Raw genomic sequence first — 10,515 nt, 5'->3', positions numbered from 1 at the left:
GATTATGCAATCAAAATCAGACAAACCGAGTACAATACAATCAAGCTCAATCTCATGCCCCTCATACTGTAATATACAACTTCGTACAGACTTCACTGATACAATACCTCGACCCAGAGGAGATGAAATAGATACAACAGTAGCTAAGGGCTCAACAGGTAATGAATGCAATGCAACAAACTGCTCAGATATAAAAGTATGCGACGCACCAGTATCAAATAAGACATAAGCAGGATAACCATAAAGAGAACAGTTACCTGCAATCACATCATCTGGTGCCGCTTGTGCTTGCTCCTCAGTCAATGCAAACACCCTTGCTTGTTGCCTTGGAGGTTGATTCACCGTCTGACCTCCTCCTATACTCGGTGCTGCAGGCTGTGGTTGAAAAGAGTGAACAGAAGATGTAGATTGACCCACCGGTCTCGATGCTCCAGTACCCTGTGCACCCTCAGATCCTCGCTGTGGACACACTCTCGCAAAGTGTCCCATCTTGTTGCAAATGTGGCAGCTTCCAAACACACCTCGGCATTGTTCATCAGTATGGAGACCTCCACATTTGGTGCAATATACATCAGACTTTTGTCCAGCTCTAGACTGTCGGGATCCACTAGAACTAGAAGAGCTACCACCACCTGATCTCTTGAACTGTTTGCTCTTACCCTTGAAGAAATTTTTCTTTCCACTGCTGCTACCTCCAGCTTCAAATCGAGGTGGCTGTGGAATTTGTTGCTGTTTCTGTGGTTGTCTCACTGGCTGTGGCACAAACTGTGCTCCTCGTTGTTTTAGTATCCCTGCTTCTGCACCCTTTGCTCGATTCAGAGCATCAGCAAAGGTATTCGGTCTTCCCAAATTCACCAGTGTAAACACATCAGGATTCAAGCCATTGATAAATTGATTGGCTTGAGCTTCGTCACTAACAGCGATATGTGGTGCAAACTTCAACAGGCTAGTGAATTTAGCAACATATTCTTCAATATTCAACTGTCCCTGTTGCAGACTTGCAAACTCTGCTCCCTTGTCCTTGCGATAAGACACAGGAAAGAAACGCTGATAGAAAGCAGTTCGAAATACAGACCAGGTAATAACAGTACCTTGGTTTTCCAGTGCTCTCTTCGTCGCTATCCACCAACTCTTGGCAAGGCCATGCAATTGATGAATTATCAGTCTCACACGACGATCATCTGTAAAATCAATGGACTCAAATAACTGCTCAATATCTTCCAGCCAGTTCTCACACTCTATAGCATTCTCTGTTCCTTGCAACTTCGGTGGTTTGAATGACTGGAATCGTTTCAAAAGTTTCTCCATCGGATTCGCATCACTAAACTCATCAGTAGACGTACTACCCTGTCCATGTTCAGACACTGTCACTGGGACCTGTGCAGCATTTGTCTGTTCAGGCTGATTCGTAGCCAATGTCTGCCTAACTCTCGGTGCTGGTCGGGGAGGCATATCTGATAATCAAACAGATTAGTGTACAATTCATCATATCATAACACATTTCTGTTTCAGTTCCTCAATGTCTTCTCAAAAGATCGAATCTGATTCAATCGTAGTATTACATGCTTCCAATAAATCAGATAACGGATAGCATGCAATTCTTAAAGCTGTAAATCAAGTCAGATAATAAACATGCTTCAAGAATACTTAAATCAGAATAAAAGACTCGATCTACCCCACTCATCTATTCTTAGTCCGAGAAACTTAACGCTTTGATACCACCTATTGTGGGGCCTCGGGTTGCTAATCTCAAATCTTAAGGGCATTTAATGAATAAGCATCATTAAACTAATAAGGAAAGAAAGGATCTAAAAAAAAAAATTTTTGTTTTTTTTTTCAAAAAGGGGTGCGCCCCCGCCGCCAAAAACTACCGCGGGGGCGCCCCTGTTTTTTTCCAAAACAGTAGGCTAATCTCCAGGCTGCGCGCGAGCCGTCAAAAACTACCGCGGAGGCGCCTCCTGGAGCAGAAACTTGCCTTGTTCTTTGTCCGCAAATTTTATCCCTTCAACTCCTTCCAATTCATCAAACTCAAGTCCAAAACATGATATAAAAGATCCAAATCATGCATATTAATATAAACAAGGTCTCAAGCATCTATACATGTATTTATTACATCGCACAAGTCGCTAAAGAAACGATAAACGACATAATCTATCTCAAGTTTCATACATGTATTCCAAAACCCACAAGTTCTAAGGTTCCATGCTTCTACCATTCAAAACATCATCTACAACCCGAGTCCTCACGTGCTAGACTCTCTCCCAGCTGTCAATGACGTCGATGATCAGCTCCTGCCCTCTCTGTTTTCATGCACACATACAAAACAAGACAACAGCCGGATAAACTCCGGTGAGACATAATTCTCAGTATAACCAACATATCGAAAGCGTTAAATAAATCATAACGACTCTATTTAAAACTCAACTCAACAAATAGAGTAATCAACGCTTTAAAGACGAATTGATTCACATAACTTCGAAGCCATCAAGATTCATAAATGATCTTGACATGGATATCCATCTAACGAGTTCGTAACCGACTCGCAAATAAGGTTAACAGCAACCTTGGCATAGAATCAATTCAATATAACATCATATCAACTCGAATATGAAGATCCACTACCTGAGATGGATCAACAACACCACAATTAATTCAAAACATAAACAAGTATGTGATTTTTGCAGGCCAACTCAAAGATAATCGTTCTTGAGTTTCAAAGTCCCTACTTCACGATGTCGTCATTATACCTTCGTTTATATCGGTTCTGAACTCTTCAAATCTGCGAGATATAATCAAAATACATATATCAAACTTCATACCAATCTATCATTTCAGAAACGAGTCAAAACCATCAAGAATTCATCAATCAATCGCATTTCAAACCTCAACTCTTTCTTCGTTCGTTCAAGTCGGCGTCTTGTGTCGTTGGCCTTCCAAACTTGACTGAAACTGAACAATAAAAATACTATAACATTGATAACATCTCAATAACAACTTCAACTCAGAATTCGGCTATCAAAACAGTTCCAAAACTCGATTAAACGACGTAGCGATTTCAATTCGGTAACCGACGTAATCCCGACTTCGAAATCATTTCTCTTTTCAATATCATTCAAACTTATAGATATATTTCACAAACCAGCTGATATAACTCATTCAAATCTTCATTGAAATAGCTATAATCTACAATCATAAGCTGGAGATCATATTTGGACACAATAACATAAGCTCATCAATTCCGGTGTTGCATATTCAAACGATAGAACACCAAGCACAATTCCAAAATTTCAGAATCTGATCTTTGCCACATATCAATTTCGAAATCCATAAAACATAACATAAAACTTACACGAGATCGAAACCCTCGTCATAAGGATTCCAGAACACTTTACGGAATCGAAATCGGACAACCGGTTCAAAAGTTATGGCAATTCGAAAATCAAACTTTCAAAGGCAAAATGAAGAAATCGAGCTCTGTTCTTATTTTTCTGAAAATCATACTTCATACACGTGCATAAGCTGAGTAATCAATTCAATATCTGATAACTTTGACTAAAATTGCACTTTAGTCCCTAGATTCTTCAATAATTGCAATTTGGTCCTCGGCCCCTATTTTAATTCAATTTCAATCCTAAATAATTTAAGAATATTATAATTTAAATCAAAACTCTAAATATTCCCAAATTAAATATACTCGGATTAAAATTAAATAAATTCGGATTAATCTCTAATTAATCCCGGGCCTTACAGATATGATCTTATGGAAATATTGAATAAAATATGATTTTATGTATAAAATTGGATTTTATATGTAAAATATGATTTTATTTGATAAAAAGATAAAATATGATTTTGTATGTAAAATAAGATTTTATATATGGAATATGATTTTATCCTTTTTAATTTGATTGCCATTGCATGTTATCCAATAAATTAATTTTGAATTAAATATTTTTGGATAAGGATGATCGATTGCCATGACCAATTTTGTAGGTGTATGTTAGGAAATTTACATTTGTTTTTATTGTTGTTGGATTTATTAATGGGCTTGGTTTATGGCCCAATATGAATTGTCATATGTAATAAAAGTGGGCCTGGTTTATAGCTCGTTCCCACCCCTTAAAATGTATCCCCTACTTGTCATAGTTATTTATTGTAAATACATTAGACTTAGTGGGAGATGAAGATTTGAAGACGGAGGTGGGCCCAGCAGACAATAAAGACAGAAGAAATGTAAATTGGAAGCTCAATGTAATAGGATTGCATTGCATACTTGCATATTACCTAGGATTGGACTTAGACTCGTGATTGGCAACCACGGGTCGATTAGAAATGGAATCGATCATCCTATATAATATATGATATTATCGTTGTATGCATGTTTTAGACTAAATTGTATGAATCCCGCAAGCATACAAATTTTAAATGATGAGACAAATTTTCAAAATTAAAATCCCTCATTTTAAATATGATTTAAAATTGATATCAAGATAAATAAAGGGAATTTAAATATTGTTTAAATGTTCCTACCTTCCATCAACGATCAATGTATGAGATGCTACCCGCGGATACGGTCCGGCTCATATTATTGGGGGGGCCCGTTCGTCGGAAAGCTGTACATTGGATCGACAAATGTTGTAAGTTGGGTGGAACTCCCATGGGATCGGCTCATATTATTGGGGGATCCACATGGCGATCGTCCATCACAACTTAATATTGATGGGTCATCTTGACATGTCACAATAAACGGCGTCATATTATTGGGCCCTTATTGGACATGAGGTAAAAACGTGGAGGTTGCTTTGAAAGAAATTGGGCTCTACCTTTTGAAAATTATGGTTGGCTGATATTATTCGGGACCATAGTTTGTCAATTGGACTCCATGTTCCCACTAAGGAAAACAGTTTCCCGTTTTCACTAGAGGGTAGTGAAATCGTTAAAATAATGGGAGTAAGATTCATAAAATAAATTTCGCCTATTTTATGTCTTAGTAAATTAATTAAACAATCACTGATAATTGTCTGTTTCTTTTCAGTATTTCATAAAGATGAATTCGCGCAATCCACTATTCTCTATTCTCGAACAAAATAAACTGACTGGCGCAAACTATACGAAATGGTTCCGTAAGTTGAAGATTGTCTTGACCTCGGAGATGATGCTCTACGTGTTAGAAAAATCTCCTCCGAAGGAAGCACCAGCTGACATAAGTCCGGAAGAGTTGGCCAAACTTGATACATGGTGGGACCATGATATCAAGGCCAAATGCTATATGCAAGCTTCGATGTCTGATGAACTCCAGAGGCGATTTGAGGATACCGTGAATGCTGCTGACATTCACGTACAACTCAAGGAACTTTTTGGGGCTCAATCGAGAGCTGAAAGTTTGCTACTGTAAAAGAGCTAATGACGTGTCGCATGCGTGAAGGGACTTCGGTCCGTGATCATGGGGTACGAGTGATTTGGCTCATACAGAAGTTGGTAACGCTTGATTTGGTGTTGGAGCATGAACTCAATGTGGACTTATTACTTCTCTCTCTTCCTTCATCGTTTGACGGTTTTGTGGTGAATTTCAATATGAACAAGATAGAGGCCTCCCTTGAAGAGATGGTCAATATGCTTGTAACATATGAAGCCACTTTAAAGAAGGATAAACCGGTTCTCTTGGTGGGCTCCTCTTCCTCTGCTAAGAAGGGGCCAAGTACAAAGGGTAAGAAACGTTCTGCCCCACCCAAGAAAACCGGACCCGAGAAGAAGAACAAGACAAAGGCTTCAAACATGGAAAAGTCCAAGGATGTTTGCCATCACTGCAAGAAACCCGGCCATTGGAAACGTAACTGCAAGGAATATCTAGAGCAGTTGCGAACTGCGAAGGGTATGTTTTATATTTAAATAAATGTTTCACTTAATACTACTTCTTGGGTATTGGATACCGGATGTGGATCTCACATTTGCAATGATTTGCAGGTGATGACAAGAAGTCGCAAGCTTAGAATGGGTGAGACCCAGCTGAGGCTCGGAAATGGTTCTAGAGTTGAAGCCAAAGCTGTGGGAGACGTTTATTTAATTTTGCAGAACGATTTTAAGTTACTTTTGAGAGATGTTTTATTTGTTCCAGATTTGATTAAAAACATTATTTCTGTTTCTATGCTTGATAGAGATGGTTTTTCTTGCAATTTTGTGAATGGGATTTGCAATATTTACAAGAATGAATGTTTGATTGGAAATGGACAACTTGAAAACAATCTATATAACTTAAAATTAAAAGACGTTCCAATAAATTATGTTGATAAACCGGTAACAACGAACAAAAGGAAAATCGATAGTCAAAACCCGGCAAACCTTTGGCATGCTAGGCTAGGTCATATTTCCTCAAGGAGGATGAACAAGCTAGTGGGAGAGGGCATGCTTGATATGTCTGATATTAACTCTCTACCTACTTGTGAGTCCTGCTTGAAAGGAAAAATGACTAAATCTCCATTCAAGGGGAAACCTGAGCGTAGTCAAAATCTGTTGGATTTGATCCATACAGATGTTTGTGGTCCATTTAGAATTGGTACTCAATTTGGCCACACCTACTTCATTACCTTTACTGATGATTATTCAAGGTATGGGTATTTATATTTAATGAAATATAAGTCTGAAGCATTTGAAAAGTTCAAAGAATTCAAGGCTGAAGTAGAAAACAAGCTAGGTAAAAGTATTAAAGCACTTCGATCGGATCGAGGTGGAGAATACTTAAGTACCGAGTTTTTGGACTATCTGAAAGAGAATGAGATTCTCTCTCAGTGGACTCCTCCTATGACACCTCAGCTGAATGGTGTATCGGAGCGTCGTAATCGAACTTTGTTGGACATGGTTCGATCCATGATGAGCTTCACTGAGCTTCCACCTTCGTTTTGGGGCTACGTGCTTGAAACAGCGGTATTGTTGTTGAACAACGTCCACACCAAAGCAGTGGATAAAACACCATACGAGTTATGGCATGGCAAAGCTCCTAAGTATTCGTACTTGAGGATTTGGGGATGTCCTGCTTACGTGAAGCAGACAGTGAGAGATAAGTTGGATAGTCGATCCACCTTATGTTATTTTGTAGGGTATCCGAAGAATTCAATCGGATATTATTTCTATCATTCTACTGAAACAAAAGTGTTTGTTTCAAGGAATGCCACCTTCTTGGAGAAGGAGTTCTTATTGGATAAGAAAGGCGAGATGATGGAACTCGAAGAAATTCGAGAAGAACCCAAGATACAAAATAATGATCCTACACCTCAGGAACCATTGATGGACACGCCTATACCTAGAAGATCCGAGAGGACTTCTAGACCTCCTATTCGATATGGTCTTCTTCTTGAAGGGGATCAAGATGAACCCGACGTTGGATGTGATCCAAGAAACTTCAAGGAAGCAATTTCTGATGCGGATTCAAATTTATGGCTTGAAGCTATGCAGTCGGAAATAGATTCGATGCATACAAACCAAGTTTGGTCTTTAGTAGATCCTCTCGATGGAATTGTTCCAATAGGGTGTAAATGGATCTACAAGAGAAAGCTTGGGCCTGATGGTAAGGTATTGACCTACAAGGCACGATTGGTGGCGAAAGGTTATACTCAAAGACAAGGAGTTGACTATGATGAAACCTTTTCACCAGTTGCAATGTTCAAGTCCATAAGAATCCTTATTGCCATAGCTGCTTGGTATGACTATGAGATATGGCAAATGGATGTGAAGACTGCATTTCTTAATGGAAACATTAAGGAAGAGATCTATATGACGCAGCCTGAGGGATACACATCCATGGGAAGCGAGCATAAGGTATGCAAGCTTCAGAGATCAATCTATGGTCTCAAACAAGCATCAAGAAGTTGGAACCAGAAATTTGATGAAACAATAAAGGATTTTGGTTTCATCAAGAACCCGGAGGAACCGTGCGTGTACAAGAAAGTAGTTAAGGATGCTGTGACATTCTTAGTACTTTATGTTGATGACATCCTACTCATTGGGAATGATGTAGGGATGTTGCAGTCAACAAAGATATGGTTATCAGGTAGATTCTCGATGAAGGATTTGGGTGAGGCATCCTATATTCTAGGGATACAGATCTATAGAGATAGATCTAAGAGAATGATAGGACTCACTCAATCAACTTACATCGAAACCATATTGAAAAGGTTTTCAATGGATGGGTCCAAGAGAGGACATCTACCTATGTGTCATGGAGTTTCTCTATCCAAGTCCATGTGTCCCAAGACTGATGAAGAGATAGAGAAAATGACACATGTACCATATGCGTCAGCCATAGGTAGTATCATGTATGGGATGATATCTACCAGACCGGATGTAGCATTTGCTCTGAGTGTCACGAGCAGATATCAAGTCAATCTGGGTCAAATGCATTGGAAAGCCGTGAAGGACATTCTTAAGTACTTACGAAGGACTAAGAATATGTTCATCATATATGGAGGAAGAGAACTGAAATTGGAAGGCTATACCGACTCTAGCTTCCAAAGTGACGTGGATGACTCGAAGTCAGCCTCTGGATTTGTATTCATGCTCAATGGCGGTGCTGTCTCTTGGAAGAGTTCCAAGCAGGACACCACAGCGGATTCCACCACTGAGGCAGAATACATTGCGGCATCAGCTGCTGCTAAAGAGGCCGTTTGGATGAGGAATTTCGTCCAAGAGTTGGGCGTCATTCCTGAAGTTGTTGGTCCAGTCCCGGTGTACTGTGACAACACGGGTGCCGTTGCTCAGGCAAAGGAACCAAGGTCTCATCAAAGATCCAAACACGTACTGAGAAAATACCACATCATCCGGGAGATTGTGGAAAGAGGAGACATCACTGTCGAGAGAGTGGCCTCTGCAGACAATATCGCTGATCCACTTACTAAGCCCTTGACAGGACCATTATTTGACAAACATCGCGAAGCAATGAGACTGCGTAGTATGACTAGTTGGCTTTAGGGCAAGTGGGAGATTGAAAGAGTGGGTGCCCGGTGAGCCAACTTGTGGCTAAGGGCTTTGATGACTCTATGTATAAACAATCTTTTGTTTAATATAATTTACACTTTTATAATGGCGTTTACTTTATCTTTTATCATATTATTATGTTGTGACATACTATAAGATGTTTAGATGAAGACCTTGAATATAATATAGTGTATGTAAGATGTGGTGGCACATGGGGATGGCTATCATGAAACACATCTTATAGTCACTGTATATTCTAAATAGTTCCCAGTCGATTGAGCCGTCCGTTAATAAGGATAAGGATCGCTCGAGATTGAGACTAGCATTTGCAATGCCGAGTACCACGTTTCATTGGTATGGAACATAGAGATGTTCAAAGCATGCAAATGGATATTCATACGATGAATGATCGAACTACCCTATCCGGACTTTCCAAGTGGTTATCACTTATCGAGTGGATAAAGTCCGCGGTTTTGGTTGTACACCATTAGTCCTTACTACTTGAAACATCATTGAGACTCTATATGCTAGTACTGTGCTTTGACTCGTTTACTGACTCTATTGGGGTCATCAGGTGTCGGGATTGGGTACAGTTACGACACATATAGGAGTCGATGCTTTGTTGTCAAGGATTCACCACATACTTGATAGTGTGGATATCCTATGCAATCTGAGGAGATATTAGTGTGACGAATCTCTGGCCAGAGTACATGATGTGTTTTAAGAAATGGTTTCTTAGTAGCACATGCGATGTCACTATTTGATCTTCAAGATGCATTGCATAGTTATCGAATCTTGAACGACTCTCGATTTACCAATGGTTGTTGATTCGATCGGGATATATTGTTGAAGGGACCGTACTGTACGCTAACCAAAATCTATTGGTTCTTGCAGGCACTATCAATGATACCTAGGGAATCATGGGGCGATGTTGCTAGGCGCTCTTACCATGATTCGATGGGCAAGTCGGAAATTGTTGTTCCGAGTCACAAGGAGTTGTGAGCCCATGGCTAGCTGTATCCCTGAACCATTGAGGGTCACACAAGTAATGGATTTTTAATCCCCGTTGAGATAGTTAAATTTAAAGAGTTAAATTTAATGAACAAAGAAGTAGGACTTCTTATATCAGAGTAGAGGAGTAAGATTTCCTAAAATGCCATAGGGATGGACATTTTTGGAAACCACTGAATTCGGATTCAGAAAATTTATCTTGACTTTAAAAGATGCAGAAATGGTTTCTGTGCACATTGGTGAAATTGGTTTATCAATCTGAGTCACGATGAATTTTATATTAATTTCTGAACATGCGGGCTTTGCTTGTCAGGCTTGAACTTATGACTAATGGGCCCTAAGCTGTTAGCAGCCCACATTATAAATAAGTTATTGCAGTACAGAAATTACACAACAGAGATCACAAAATATTTTCGAAAACCCTGGTTTTTCTAACAGTGGCCGCCGCCCCCTCCCTCTCTGTTCTGAAAATTCCAGCCTGTGAATTTTGAATTTGCAGTCTGGTTTAACGGATCAAATTCGTTAATTCTCTTCGTA

This window comes from Henckelia pumila, chromosome 3, assembly GCF_033568475.1.
Source record: "Henckelia pumila isolate YLH828 chromosome 3, ASM3356847v2, whole genome shotgun sequence".
Classification (NCBI taxonomy): domain Eukaryota; kingdom Viridiplantae; phylum Streptophyta; class Magnoliopsida; order Lamiales; family Gesneriaceae; genus Henckelia; species Henckelia pumila.
Note: the sequence above shows the minus strand (reverse complement) of the source record.